We start from the raw sequence: 12,392 nt of genomic DNA, 5'->3' as shown, positions 1-12,392 counted from the left end.
TATGGTGTTTTTATAGTGTGTGTATCAAAACCATCTTCTATGTTGGCCTTTTTTTCTAGTATCTTTTCTCTTCTCTCTTCTGTGGTGGTGGCGGTGGTGGTGGTGGTGGTGGTGTAGGGATCCCGCTGACTAGTGATGGCGGTGGTGGTGTGCTGTGGAGAGAAATGATGTTTTAGTTACCATTCTGAGCTATTTCCTATGTTTTCTTCCTTTTTTTTTTTTTTTTTTTTTTGTCGTCATTGTTGCTATTGTTGTTTCTGTCATTGTGTTCATTGTCCTCGCTTTTCCTTCCTTGCTTCATCCTTTTTTTCTTATTCCTCCTTCTCCTCTTCCTCTTCCTCCTCCTCCTCCTTCTCCTCCTCCTCTTTTAATGTTTCTTTCACAAGTGGTATATACGAAATGTCTTGTTTTGTCTTCCTTTATATTCCTTTGTATTTATAGTCCTCCTCTTCCTCCTCCTCCTCCTCCTCCTCCTCCTCCTCCTCCTCCTCCTCCTCCAGGTGTATGGTGAGGAAAGTGACAAGCCGGTGCCCCAATTAAGGTTCCCACAGGTTGTCGTCACCTCTCCTTCACCTCACGCCCCTCACCAACACCTGTTCCCGCCACGCTCACACACCACACCCTACTTAGATACCCACACCCTACACACTTAACCACACCCTACACCCTACACACTTACCCTACTTAGATACACACATCCTGCACACTTAACCACACCCTAGAGTCTTGCACCACATCCTATACTCCTACAGTACACCCTACACCCTACACACTTACCCTACTTATATACACACACCCTGCACACTTAACCACTCCCTACACGCTTACAGTACACCCTATACACTTACTCTGCTTAGATATTCCACACCCTGCACTCTTACCTACACCCTACATACACTCTTACACTACACCCTACACTCTTACGCTTCACACTTATTCTACACATTACACCCTGCACACCACAGCCTACACACACACCCTACACACTTAGCCTGCTGAAATAAACACACCCTACTTAGCACACTCATATTTTTCCTTTTTCTCTCTCGTTTTCTGTGTTCTCTCTCTCTCTCTCTCTCTCTCTCTCTCTCTCTCTCTCTCTCTCTCTCTCTCTCTCTCTTGGTTCTCCATTTTCTCGTTTTTCTTTTTTTTTGTTTCTTATTCCTTGTTTCTCTCAGCCTCACCTTACTCAATACACACACACACACACACACACACACACACACACACACACACACACACACACACACACACACACACACACACACACACACACACACACACACACACACACGTTTTGCCTCATCAAGATCCTCATTATTATTCATTTGTTTAATTCTCTTCCTTCCTTCCTTCCTTCCTTCCTTCCTTCCTTCCATTCCCTCCTGTCTTCCTTCCTTTTGTGTGTGTGGAAGAAGAAAGAAGAAGAAAAAAAAGGTCTGAAGATGAGTTATTTGAGGAAGAGGAGGAGGAGGAGGAGGAGGAGGAGGAGGAGCATGAAGAGGAGGGAAGAGGGGTTACTGTGTCATTGCTAAGGCGTGAGAGAGAGCACATAGATTATGGAGGGAAAGAGAGAGGGAGGGACGGGGAGAGAGAGAGAGAGAGAGAGAGAGGGAGGGAGAGAGGGAGTAGTAAGATCTATAGACAAAGGGAGACTAAGGGAAAGGAAAGATAAGGATGGAGGTGTAATGCAACAGAGAGAGAGAGAGAGAGAGAGAGAGAGAGAGAGATTCCTTCCCTTGTGTTCCTCCCGTTTTCGTACGCTTAATCTCTTACTTCCTGGGTCTCTCTCTCTCTCTCTCTCTCTCTCTCTCTCTCTCTCTCTCTCTCTCTCTCTCTCTCTCTCTCTCTCTCTCTCAATCCTGCCTTCGCCATCATCATCATCATCGTCATTATTTCATTAAGTAAAAGGTTTCAGTTCAGATCTCAAATTACCATCTACTCTCTCTCTCTCTCTCTCTCTCTCTCTCTCTCTCTCTCTCTCTCTCTCTCTCTCTCTCTCTCTCTGACACTACATTCAATTTCACTAGTTATCAATTCTCACTTTCGCTTTCCTATTTTTTTTTTTTTTTTTATTGTTTCGCTCACAATTTCGAGACGTTCACAGTTCAAATTCTGACTCAAGTGAAGGGAATCTGGGTCTGCCTTGTCTCTCTTCCCTGGAGCCTCTTTTTCTTTATCTCTTGTGTTTTTTTTGGAGATAATTTAGATTGTTTTTTCTCGTGTTTGTTTATATATATTTTTTTTCTTGTTTGTGTTTGTGTTTGCTGTTTATTTCTTCTTCTGTGTGTTTATTTCTCGAGTTGTGAAAATGTGTATTGCATGCGTAGTGTGTAGATGTATATGTGTGTTTTGGTGGTCAGTGATTTTATATTTGTTTTATCTATCTGTTTTTCTGTCTATTTATCTATCTATTCTTTCGTCTATCGGTTTATTAGTCTATCTATCTGATTTTCTACGTGTTGAAAGTTGATGATGGCGAAATGTTTCACAACTCTCTCTCTCTCTCTCTCTCTCTCTCTCTCTCTCTCTCTCTCTCTCTCTCTCTCTCTCTCTCTCTCTCTCTCTCTCTCTCTCTCATCTTATCTGCTTTCTTTAGTCTTGAAAGAGAGAAAGAAGATAAACACAAACACTGATGCAAAACACATGAAGGCAGCGAGGCGTGACACTTGTAAGCACACACACACACACACACACACACACACACACACACACACACACACACACACACACACACACACACACACACACACACACACACACACACACACACACACACACACGATATTTTCTGACATAGGTAATAAACACTTTAGCTTCTGTGGAGGAAGAGGAGGAGGAGGAAGAGGAGGAGGAGGAGGAGGAGGAGGAGGAGGAAGAGGAGGTGGAGGTGGAGGAGGAGTGGAGAAAAAGGAGGAGGAGAGTGTAAATATCAATTAATAGATGTATAGGAATAAAAAGAGTAAGAGAGAGAGAGAGAGAGAGAGAGAGAGAGAGAGAGAAACTTTTGCAATTGTAGAAAAAATAATTGGGAAAGAAGAGAAGAAGGTGGATAGGAAAGGGACACAGTAGGATGGGGGGATGGGGGAGACACAGGTGGTGGGGGGCGTCTTACCTGAAGGGTGGATGGCACAGGTGTGGCGTGGTGGGGTTGGCACACCTCCTCTTTTATAGTGCCAAGCGAAGAGGCACTGGCGGAAAAGGAAAGTGAAGCGAGTTGCCGCGCCCGACTCCTCCTCCTCCTCCTCCTCCTCCTCCTCCTCCTCCTCTTCCTCTGATTCCCGGCCCAGGTCACAGGTCATTCTTCCCAGGGTCATGTCTCCTCCTCTTCTTTCTTGTCTCTTCTCCTCCTGCTCTTCTTCATCCTTCTTGTACTTCTCTCTCCCATATCTTCCTCCTCCTTCTCTTCTTCCTCCTCTTCTTCCTTATTCCAGTCTTCTTTCCGCTTTTCTTCTTTCTTCTCTTTCTTCTTAGCGTTCTCTTCTTCATCCTTCTGATAATTCTCTCTCCCATCTCTTCCTACTCTTTCTCCTCCTTCTTTTTACCTTATCCCTTCCTTCCCTCCGCTTCTTCTCCTCTTCTTTCTTCTTTTTCTTTTTCTCCTGCTCTTCTTCATCCTTCTCATACCTCCTCTCCTCCTCCTTCTCCTCCTCCTCCACTTTATTCTCTCTCTCTTTCTTTTTCCTTCTTAATCTCGCTCTCCATTTAGAATTAAGCTTTTACAGTACTGGGACGCATTTTTATCATGAGTTTGGGTATGATAAGACGATTTTATTGACATCACGAAGGGTCTATGGAGGTCAGAAGATTAATAGCCTGAGTCCTCACTGTTTTAATCCCCACATAGGTATCTAAAGCTGTATAAAGTCTCATATAGTAAGAAGAATGAATATGGAAACGTGTCTTGGTACTGAGGAGGTTAATACGACTTTAGTGATTTGGATGGCTGGTTCTGTGGCTAGTTCAGTGTCTCAGGTTCAGTAATTGTGTGATGCGCGAGGCTTTGATATCCACAGGTGTTACTCTATGACGGAAGGACAGGTGAATTAGACTCCTTAGGACATTTTGCTTCGTGAAGTTTTGATTTTAGTTGATTTATCTAGTGAGTGAGTTAGTTTATTTAAGTGTTTGTTTATTTTCTTATCTGTTTGCATTTTTTTTCCTTCTTTTAACCTCTTCAATTCAATACTGGGACACATTTTTACCTTGAGATTTGTTTACGATTAGACCATTTTATTGACATTAGGAAGGATCTATGGAGGTCAGAAGATTAATGGCCACTGTCTTCACTATTTTAATCCCCCACATAAATTTCTGAAACTGTAGAAAAATCACCAAATAGTCACCAGAATGAATATGAAAACGCGTCATGGTACTTAAGGGTTTACACCTCCTCAAATACCAGGTATATTGGTACTAATACACGAAAGTTGAAGGCGAGGAGCTGTCCGCCGCCCAGTCTTACCTCAATATATGCACTTAAAGCTTTCAGTGGTAGAGTGAGGGAAGAGTGAGACCAGTACACGCTAATACACAAGCAGAATGAGCGTTTTCCCAGTCAATATCACTTTTTCTCTCTGTTTTGATACTTTGGCATTGTTGTTGCTGTTGTTGTTGTCGTTGTTGTTGTTGTTGTTGTTGTTGTTGTTGTTCCTGTTTACATAGTTCTTATAAAAGTCTCGATTTAATTTCTTTCTTCATTTCCTGTAAGATACGGCAGGGAGGGGTGGGTTTGGTGGGTGGGGAGGAGCCTTCGTCTTTACTATCCTATATCGTTGACTGTAATTAGTAGAACTCATCACAAACAGCTTCGTAAGGATTAATGAATTGCTGTTCTTTCTTTCTGTTCATTTGTGTTCTTTCTTTTCCTTCATCTTCCTCCTCCTCCTCCTCCTCCTCCTCCTCCTCCTCCTCCTCCTCCTCCTCCAGGCGTGACAAGAAGGTGGTGGTGTTAATTGAGGTCAATTTGTACCTGAAGTTTTTTGCTCTTATCTTTTGTAATCTTCTGTTTTTCTTTTTTTTTTTTTTTCCTTCACTTTCCTTTACCTTTTTTTTTCTTATTTTTGGTTCCATGCAAGACTTTCGTGCCTTACTGAGTCTCTCTCTCTCTCTCTCTCTCTCTCTCTCTCTCTCTCTCTCTCTCTCTCTCTCTCTCTCTCTCTCTCTCTCTCTCTCTCTCTCTCTCTCTCTCTCTCTCTCTCTCTCTCTCTCTCTCTCTCTCTCTCTCTCTCTCTCTCTCTCTCTCTCTCTCTCTCTCTCTCTCTCTCTCTCTCACAAGCGTTTAGAAGAAAGTGAAACGTGGGAGTGTGTGCTTTCGTTCGTTCGTGTGTGTGTGTGTGTGTGTGTGTGTGTGTGTGTGTGTGTGTGTGTAGCTCTCTGTATGTATCTTCAACTATTTTAGGAAGCTGTTATTAAAATACTTTTCCGGATGCTTAATTAAGGAGAAAGAAATACAAAAAACAGAGGCATATGAATAAAAGAAGTAAATATAAGGAAAGGAAATTATAAACGTTTTTAAATAGTAAATGAATAAACGTTGGAAGGCGAAACGTTTCCTGATAGATAACGGAAGGAAAGGAAACAACAACCGCGTCTGAATTGTAAAGAATGAATAATGAAAGGAAACAAGAAGAAGAAAGGGAAATAGCAAACAATTCGAGATAGTAAATTAACACCTTCAGTATTATGCCGTGTTTTCATATTCATTTTGTTTACTATTTGATGATTCTATACAGCTTCAGAAACTCATGTCGTGATTAAAACCGTAAAGACTCTGGCCATTAATCTTTTGACCTCCATAGACCCTTCCTAATGTAAAGAGAATCGTCTAACCATACCCAAAAGTCACGGTAGAAATGAGTCTCACTATTGAAGGGGTTAAAGAAAGCACAGGTAAGAATCTTTTTCCAGGTAAATTAATGAAAGGTATTTCTCAACCCCTTCAGTACGGTGACACATTTATACCTTGAGATTTTGTGTACGATTAGACCATTTTATTGACATTAGCAAGGGTCTATGGAGGTCAGAAGATTAATGGCTACAGTCTTCATTATTTCAGTCCCAACTTTCTATGGAGGTCAGAAGATTAATGGCCACAGTCTTCACTATTTCAATCCCCCACATAAGATTCTGACGCTGTATAAAATCACCAAATAGTAAGCAGAATGAATATGAAAAACGCGTCAAGGGATTAATCAGAACTTAATCCACATGTCTGCCTAACAGTGGCCCGCAATCAGGCAGCGCTAAGACTGACAGGGAAAGTTGTTCAAGATGATACACTGAAAAGCCGCGCCCGTGAAGGAAATAATGGTGCTGTGAGAAAAAAAAAGATTGAGTGCTGTTAGGGAAAGAAAATGATGCTGACAGGGAAAAGAAAATGGTGAATGCTGTGACAGGAAAGGAAGAAAAATAAACTGAATATTGTTAGAGAAATGAAAAAAAAAGTGAAAGCTGTGAAAGAAGACTGAATGCTGTTAGAAAAGAAATGATCCTGTGAGAGAAGTTAAGATTGAAAGCTGTTAGAAAAGAAGAAAATTGTGATGCTGTGAGAGAAATTAAGACTGAAAGATGTAAAAAAAGAAAAAGAAAAAAGAAAATGATGCTGTGATGAGAGAAATCAAGACTAAGTGATGTCAAGAGGAAAGAAAATGAAGGTGCTGTGAAAGAAAAGACACTGAAAAAAAAAAAATGAATGAAATGAATGAAAAAACACTGAATACTGCTACAAAACAAAATGGTGAATGATGATGGAAGAGAAACACTGATTGAATAATATTAGATAAAAAAAAAGATAAAAAAAAAACTGAAAATATAGAGAAAAAAAAATGAAACCATCACAAAAAGAAAGAAAAACATCAAAAATCACAAAAAAGAAAACGGATAACAGAAACACAACAGTGGTAGAAAATGGGAACTTTCTTGCCTTCTCACTTTCCCCTCACATGCCTGACTGGGTGGAGAGAGGCAAGGGGAGACAGAGGGAGAGAGGGGCGTGGTGGGGAGAGGCAGGGGGTGGCAGGGGAAGGCAGGGGAGGGTGTGTCATCCCCTCAGGTGTGTGTAGGTCGTAATGTGGCCACCAGGAGTCCCTGTGTCACGGCCGGGGAGTAAAACAGCTAAATGGGAGGAAAGGGGAGGGAGGGGAGGAAGTGTCTACGAGAGGGGAAGGAGGAGACGAAGGGAGAGAGGGAAGGGAGGGGAGGAAGAGCCTGGGGTAAAGAAGGTAGGGGAGAGAGGGGAGGAAGAAGCTGGGGAGGGGGAGGGAGGGAAGGTGATTTGAGAGGTAGGGAAAAGAGGGGAGGAAGAGCCTTGGGAGGGGAAGGGGGGAGGAAGTGCCTAGGGAGGAAGAGGAAGGAGGGAAGGGAGGGGAGGTAGAGGAGGGAGGAGGAGGAGGAGGGAGAAAGAGCCTGAGGAAGAAGAGGAGGAGGAGGAGGAGGAGGAGGAGGAAGGGGGAAGGGGGGGAGAGTGAAAGAAGAGATGAAGATGAGTGTTTGTTGGTTTTTAATGTCGCTTTCCTTGTTTGTCTGTATGTGTGTTTGTATGTATGCTTATTCTCTCTCTCTCTCTCTCTCTCTCTCTCTCTCTCTCTCTCTCTCTCTCTCTCTCTCTCTCTCTCTCTCTCTCTCTCTCTCTCTCTCTCTCTCTCTCTCTCTCTCTCAAGAATAAAAAACGAGACAAGATGAGAGCATAAACGAGAGAGAGAGAGAGAGAGAGAGAGAGAGAGAGAGAGAGAGAGAGAGAGAGAGAGAGAAAAAAATAGTAAAAGAAGAAGAAAAAAAGGAGAAGAAGAAAAAGAAGGAAGAAGAGGTGAAGGAGGAGGAAGAAAGGGGAAGAAGAGTAAAAGGAGGAGGAGGAGGAGGAGGAGGAGGAGGAGGAGGAGGAGGAGAGGAAGGAGTCTCTTCTCTTCATCCTATTATTGTGAGACTAAATTATTGTCCATTATTACCTTTCCCTTTCCCATCACTCCCCTCTCCTCCCCCATCCCACCTTCCTTCCCCTCCTCCCCTCCCTCCTACCCCCTTCCCCTGCCTCACACACACACACACACACACACACACACACACATTCCTCGCTCCCTCCCTCCCTCTGTCTCTCTCTCTCTCTCTCTCTCTCTCTCTCTCTCTCTCTCTCTCTCTCTCTCTCTCTCTCTCCTTTCCTCTCTTCTTTCCTCTCTCTCTCTCTCTCTCTTCTATTCTTTCTCTTCTTTCCCATCTCACCTCTTCTCTTTTCTTCCATTTTTTTCTTTATTCCTTCTAATCCATTTTTTTTTATCTTTACTTTTGTTTTTCTTTATTTTTTTTTATCTATTTTTTTCTCCTCTCTCTTATTTTTATCTTTATCTTACCTATTTCTCCTTTCTTTCTTTTCTCTTCCTTTTATCTTTAATCCTTCCTCTCATCTCTTCCTTGTATTTTCCTTCTTCCTTTTTTATCTTCTGTATTTTGTTCCCATTATTCTTTGTTTCCTTTTCCTCTCTCGCTCTTTCTCTCTTTTTCCTCTTTCCTCTCGTTTTTCTCTCACTTTTCCTTACATTCCATACATTCTCCCTCTCTTTAAGTTCTTCCATCTCTTCTTCAAGTTCGCCTTCTCTCCCCTCTTATCTTTCTCCCCTCTATTCTCTTCCCTCTTATCTCTTTCTCTCTCCCTCTCACCCCTCTCTCCCTCTCCTCTTTCTCCCCTCTCCTCCCTCCTCTCTCTTCTTTAACCCTTTCCTCTCTCCACTCTCCTCTCTTCCCCTTTCCTCTCTCCTCTCTCTTCTCTTTCACCTTTTCTTTCTCTCCTCTTCTCTCTTTCCCCTCTCCTCTATACCCCTTTCCTCTCTCTCCTTTCTTCTCTTCCTTATCCTCTCTCACCCTCCCTTATACCTCTCCCCTCCCCTTCTTCCCTCTACAGTCACCCCCCCCTCCTCTTTATATTTTAGCACCTCTTAAGATTAATGTCTGCCTTTGTTTACCTTTTTACACACCTGTTCAGAGCCTAATGATTCTCTTTACTCTGCTCCTCACCAACTGTTTTGTGTTGCGTTAGTATTCAGTGGTGATTTATTGGTGTTTTATGCGTGTGTGTGTGTGTGTGTGTGTGTGTGTGTGTGTGTGTGTGTGTGTGTGTGTGTCAGTGTGTCATTTTTGTTGTTTAAATTGATTGTTTTTTTTTTTTTGTGTGTTGTTGTGTCTGTTTTGTTTTTCTGTCTGTCTCTTTCTCTCTTTCTCTCTCTGTTTCTCTGTTTTTTTCTGTCTGTCTCTGTTTTTCTCTTTCTCTCTGTGTTTCTCTGTCTTTCTCTCTCTCTCTCTCTCTCTCTCTCTCTCTCTCTCTCTCTCTCTCTCTCTCTCTCTCTCTCTCTCTCTCTCTCTACTGGTTTGCTATGTTGTGTCTCTTTCAACACTTTTTATTTGCTATTGTTCTGCATCCTCGTCTGTTTCGTCTGTTTTGTCACTCCTCTCTTCTTTCTTCTCCCTTCTTCTTCTTCTTCTTCTTTTTCTTCTTCCTCTTCTTCTCCCTCTTCACTTCATCGCCTTGCTAATAGAACGACGTATTTTCAAGGTGTGATGTTACGAAGCAATGTTGTCTTAGGGAGAGGAGAGGGAGAGGAGAAAGAGGAGAGGGGAGAGGAGAGGGGAGAGGGGAGAGGAGAGGAGAGGAGGAAGAGAAGAGGGGAGTGGGGAAGGGAGAGGGGAGAGGGAAGGGAGGGAGGGGAAAAATAGGGAGGAAGAGAAGGAATGAATTACACAACAGAAACTTTCCTACAATGATTCAGCAGTTTAAAGTGAGATGAGGTAGCTCTCTCTCTCTCTCTCTCTCTCTCTCTCTCTCTCTCTCTCTCTCTCTCTCTCTCTCTCTCTCTCTCTCTCCATGGAGTTTATTCAAGAGAGGAAAGGTAGAATGGAGGAAACAGAGGAGAGAGAGAGAGAGAGAGAGAGAGAGAGAGAGAGAGAGAGAGAGAGAGGGAAGCAGGGAGAGAAGTAAATACAATAGGCTGTGTGTGTGTGTGTGTGTGTGTGTGTGTGTGTGTGTGTGTGTGTGTGTGTGTGTGTGTGTGTGTGTGTGTGTGTGTGTGTGTGTGTGTGTGTGTGTGTGTTCCATACACACACACACACACACACACACACACACACACACACACACACACACTCAAGGTTGTATGAGTAGATCTTCACAACAGTAATAGTGTCACGAGGCTGAGGAGGAGGAGAGGAGGAGGAGGAGGAGGAGGAGGAGGAGGAGGAGGAGGATCTTAAGTATTCTCCCACGCCCTGCTAGACCTTACTGAATACCTGGCGCAGTGAATTACCAAGGAATGCACCCACTCCCATCACGTGACCGAGCCTGGGGGGGAGAGTGAGGGTGAAGGGGGGTGAGGGGGGGGGCCTCTTCTCTTTACATCATACTCCAGCTACACCCTATCATTAGCTGCGTTTAGTGTAGTCATGGGTGTAAGTTAAGATGCTGGACCTCGTTTTCTTTGCACTCCGTTTTTGTTTTATTTGTTAGTTGATTTTAGCGTGGGAGTGTCGTAGTAGTAGTAGTAGTAGTAGTAGTAGTAGTAGTAGTAGTAGTAGTAGTAGTAGTAGCGGCACATGTATCCTTTTCAAAGTTTTTCTCTCTACTTAATGATAATATACTGTGAAATCAAGCTTGTAGTAGTAGTAGTAGTAGTAGTAGTAGCAGCAGTTGTAGTAGTGGTGCTATTAGTGGTAACAGTGAGTAATAGTAGTAAAGTGGTGGTAGTAGTAGTAGTGGTGTAACAGAGTAATGGCAGTGGTGGTGGTGCAGCAGTGGCAGTAAAGTGGCGGCAGTGGTAATAGTGGTGCTAGTGGTGCAGTAGAGTGGTAGCAGTGGTAGTGGTAATGGCAGTAATAGCAGCAGCAGTGGTGGTGGTGGTGGTAGTGGTCAGCAGTGGCAGTGGTGGTAGCAGTAATGGTAATAATGGTAATGGTAGTGGTAGTGGTGGTGGTGGTGGTGGAGTAGCAGTGGTGGTGGTGGTAGTGCAGTAGTGGCAGCAGCAGTGGGAGTGAAGTGAGTGGTAGAGTAGTAGTAATAGTAGTAGTAGTAGAAGCAGTAGTAATAGTAACAGTAGTAGTAGTAATAATAGCAGTAGTAGTAGGAGGAGGAAGAAGAGTACCAGTAGCAGTAATAGTAGCAGCAGAAGCAGAAGCAGGACAAATAGTAGCAGTAGTAGAACCAACACAAACACCCCTTCCTGTTAAAAGCTTGCCTCTCTTACCTGAAAAAAAAAAACATGCATTAAAATCAGTGTAATGAATCACCTGCAGTTCTGAGCGACTTGAACCAGCGAGTTGTGACGTGACTGCCTCGCTAGTGTTGCCTCATTCCATAGGTACCATTTGGGCATAGATTTTGAAGATTTTAGTGGGCTTTCCGTGAGTGCATTTCAAATGATATGAAGACTGGATGATTTGCTTGCTAGGTGAGGTAGGTAGGTAGATAGATAGATAGATAGATAGATAGATAGATAGATAGATAGATAGACAGAAAGACAAACAGACAGATAGACAGACAGACAGACAGATAGACAAACAGAAAGACAGATAAACAGACAGACAGACAGATAGACAAACAGAAAGACAGATAGACAGACAGACAGACAGATAGACAAAAAGACAGACAGATAGACAAGTAGATAGACAGATAGACGGACAGAAAGGTAGATAGACAGACAGACAAATAGACAGACAGACAGACAGAAAAACAGATAGACAGACAGACAGACAGACAGACAGACAGGCATTTTATCATCATCATCGTAACATTGAACAAGTGAATGACGTTTTATACTTGAGCTTATTTTTCTCATCATTTTTTCATTGTTACTTTAATTTTTTCCATTGTTATATTTTTTTGTCTCGTTTCCCGCTATTTGTTCCCTATTGTGTCATGTTTTCAAGTGTAAAACCTGTGTGTGTGTGTGTGTGTGTGTGTGTGTGTGTGTGTGTGTGTGTGTGTGTGTTTTGCATATCGACTCACAGACACACACATTCATTTATTGAGAGAGAAGGAGTGTATTGGAGGAGGAGGAGGAGGAGGAGGCGATGCAGTACGTTTCATTACATAACCCTAAAGATCAATGATGAAGAAATAAACTGCAATGTGACACTATAATAATAACTTCATCCTGGCATTTCTATCTCAACTTTGACCTTTAAACCTCACCTCACTTCACCTCACCTCTCCTCACCTCACCTTTCCTTACCTGTGTATACCTCCAATTTGCGTATTACATTTCTCATTAACCATTACCTTTTATGAAACGAGTAACATCTCCCTCTCTTTCTTTCTCTCTCCCTTTCTCCCTAGCTCGTGACGTCACACCTAAGGAACCCACAAGAACCAATCACAGCTCGTCTTTCAACCCTGCAGAGTGACGTCAGAGAGT

The 12,392-nt window shown here is 42.9% G+C and overlaps 1 protein-coding gene across 1 annotated transcript in view; it reads left to right on the top strand.

Moving 5' to 3' along the window:
- The window catches only part of LOC123503226 (myogenesis-regulating glycosidase-like), an 89,739-nt gene extending 77,347 nt beyond the window's left edge, over positions 1-12,392 (top strand). Inside the window, exon 15 of the transcript XR_006674369.1 lies at positions 12,314-12,392. The gene's annotated coding sequence lies outside the window, so the exon portion shown is untranslated. The remainder of the gene's footprint in view (positions 1-12,313) is intronic.

Source organism: Portunus trituberculatus, chromosome 13, assembly GCF_017591435.1.
Source record: "Portunus trituberculatus isolate SZX2019 chromosome 13, ASM1759143v1, whole genome shotgun sequence".
In the NCBI taxonomy this organism is placed as follows: Eukaryota; Metazoa; Arthropoda; class Malacostraca; order Decapoda; family Portunidae; genus Portunus; species Portunus trituberculatus.
Note: the sequence above shows the minus strand (reverse complement) of the source record. Positions and strands in the feature narration are given on the sequence as shown.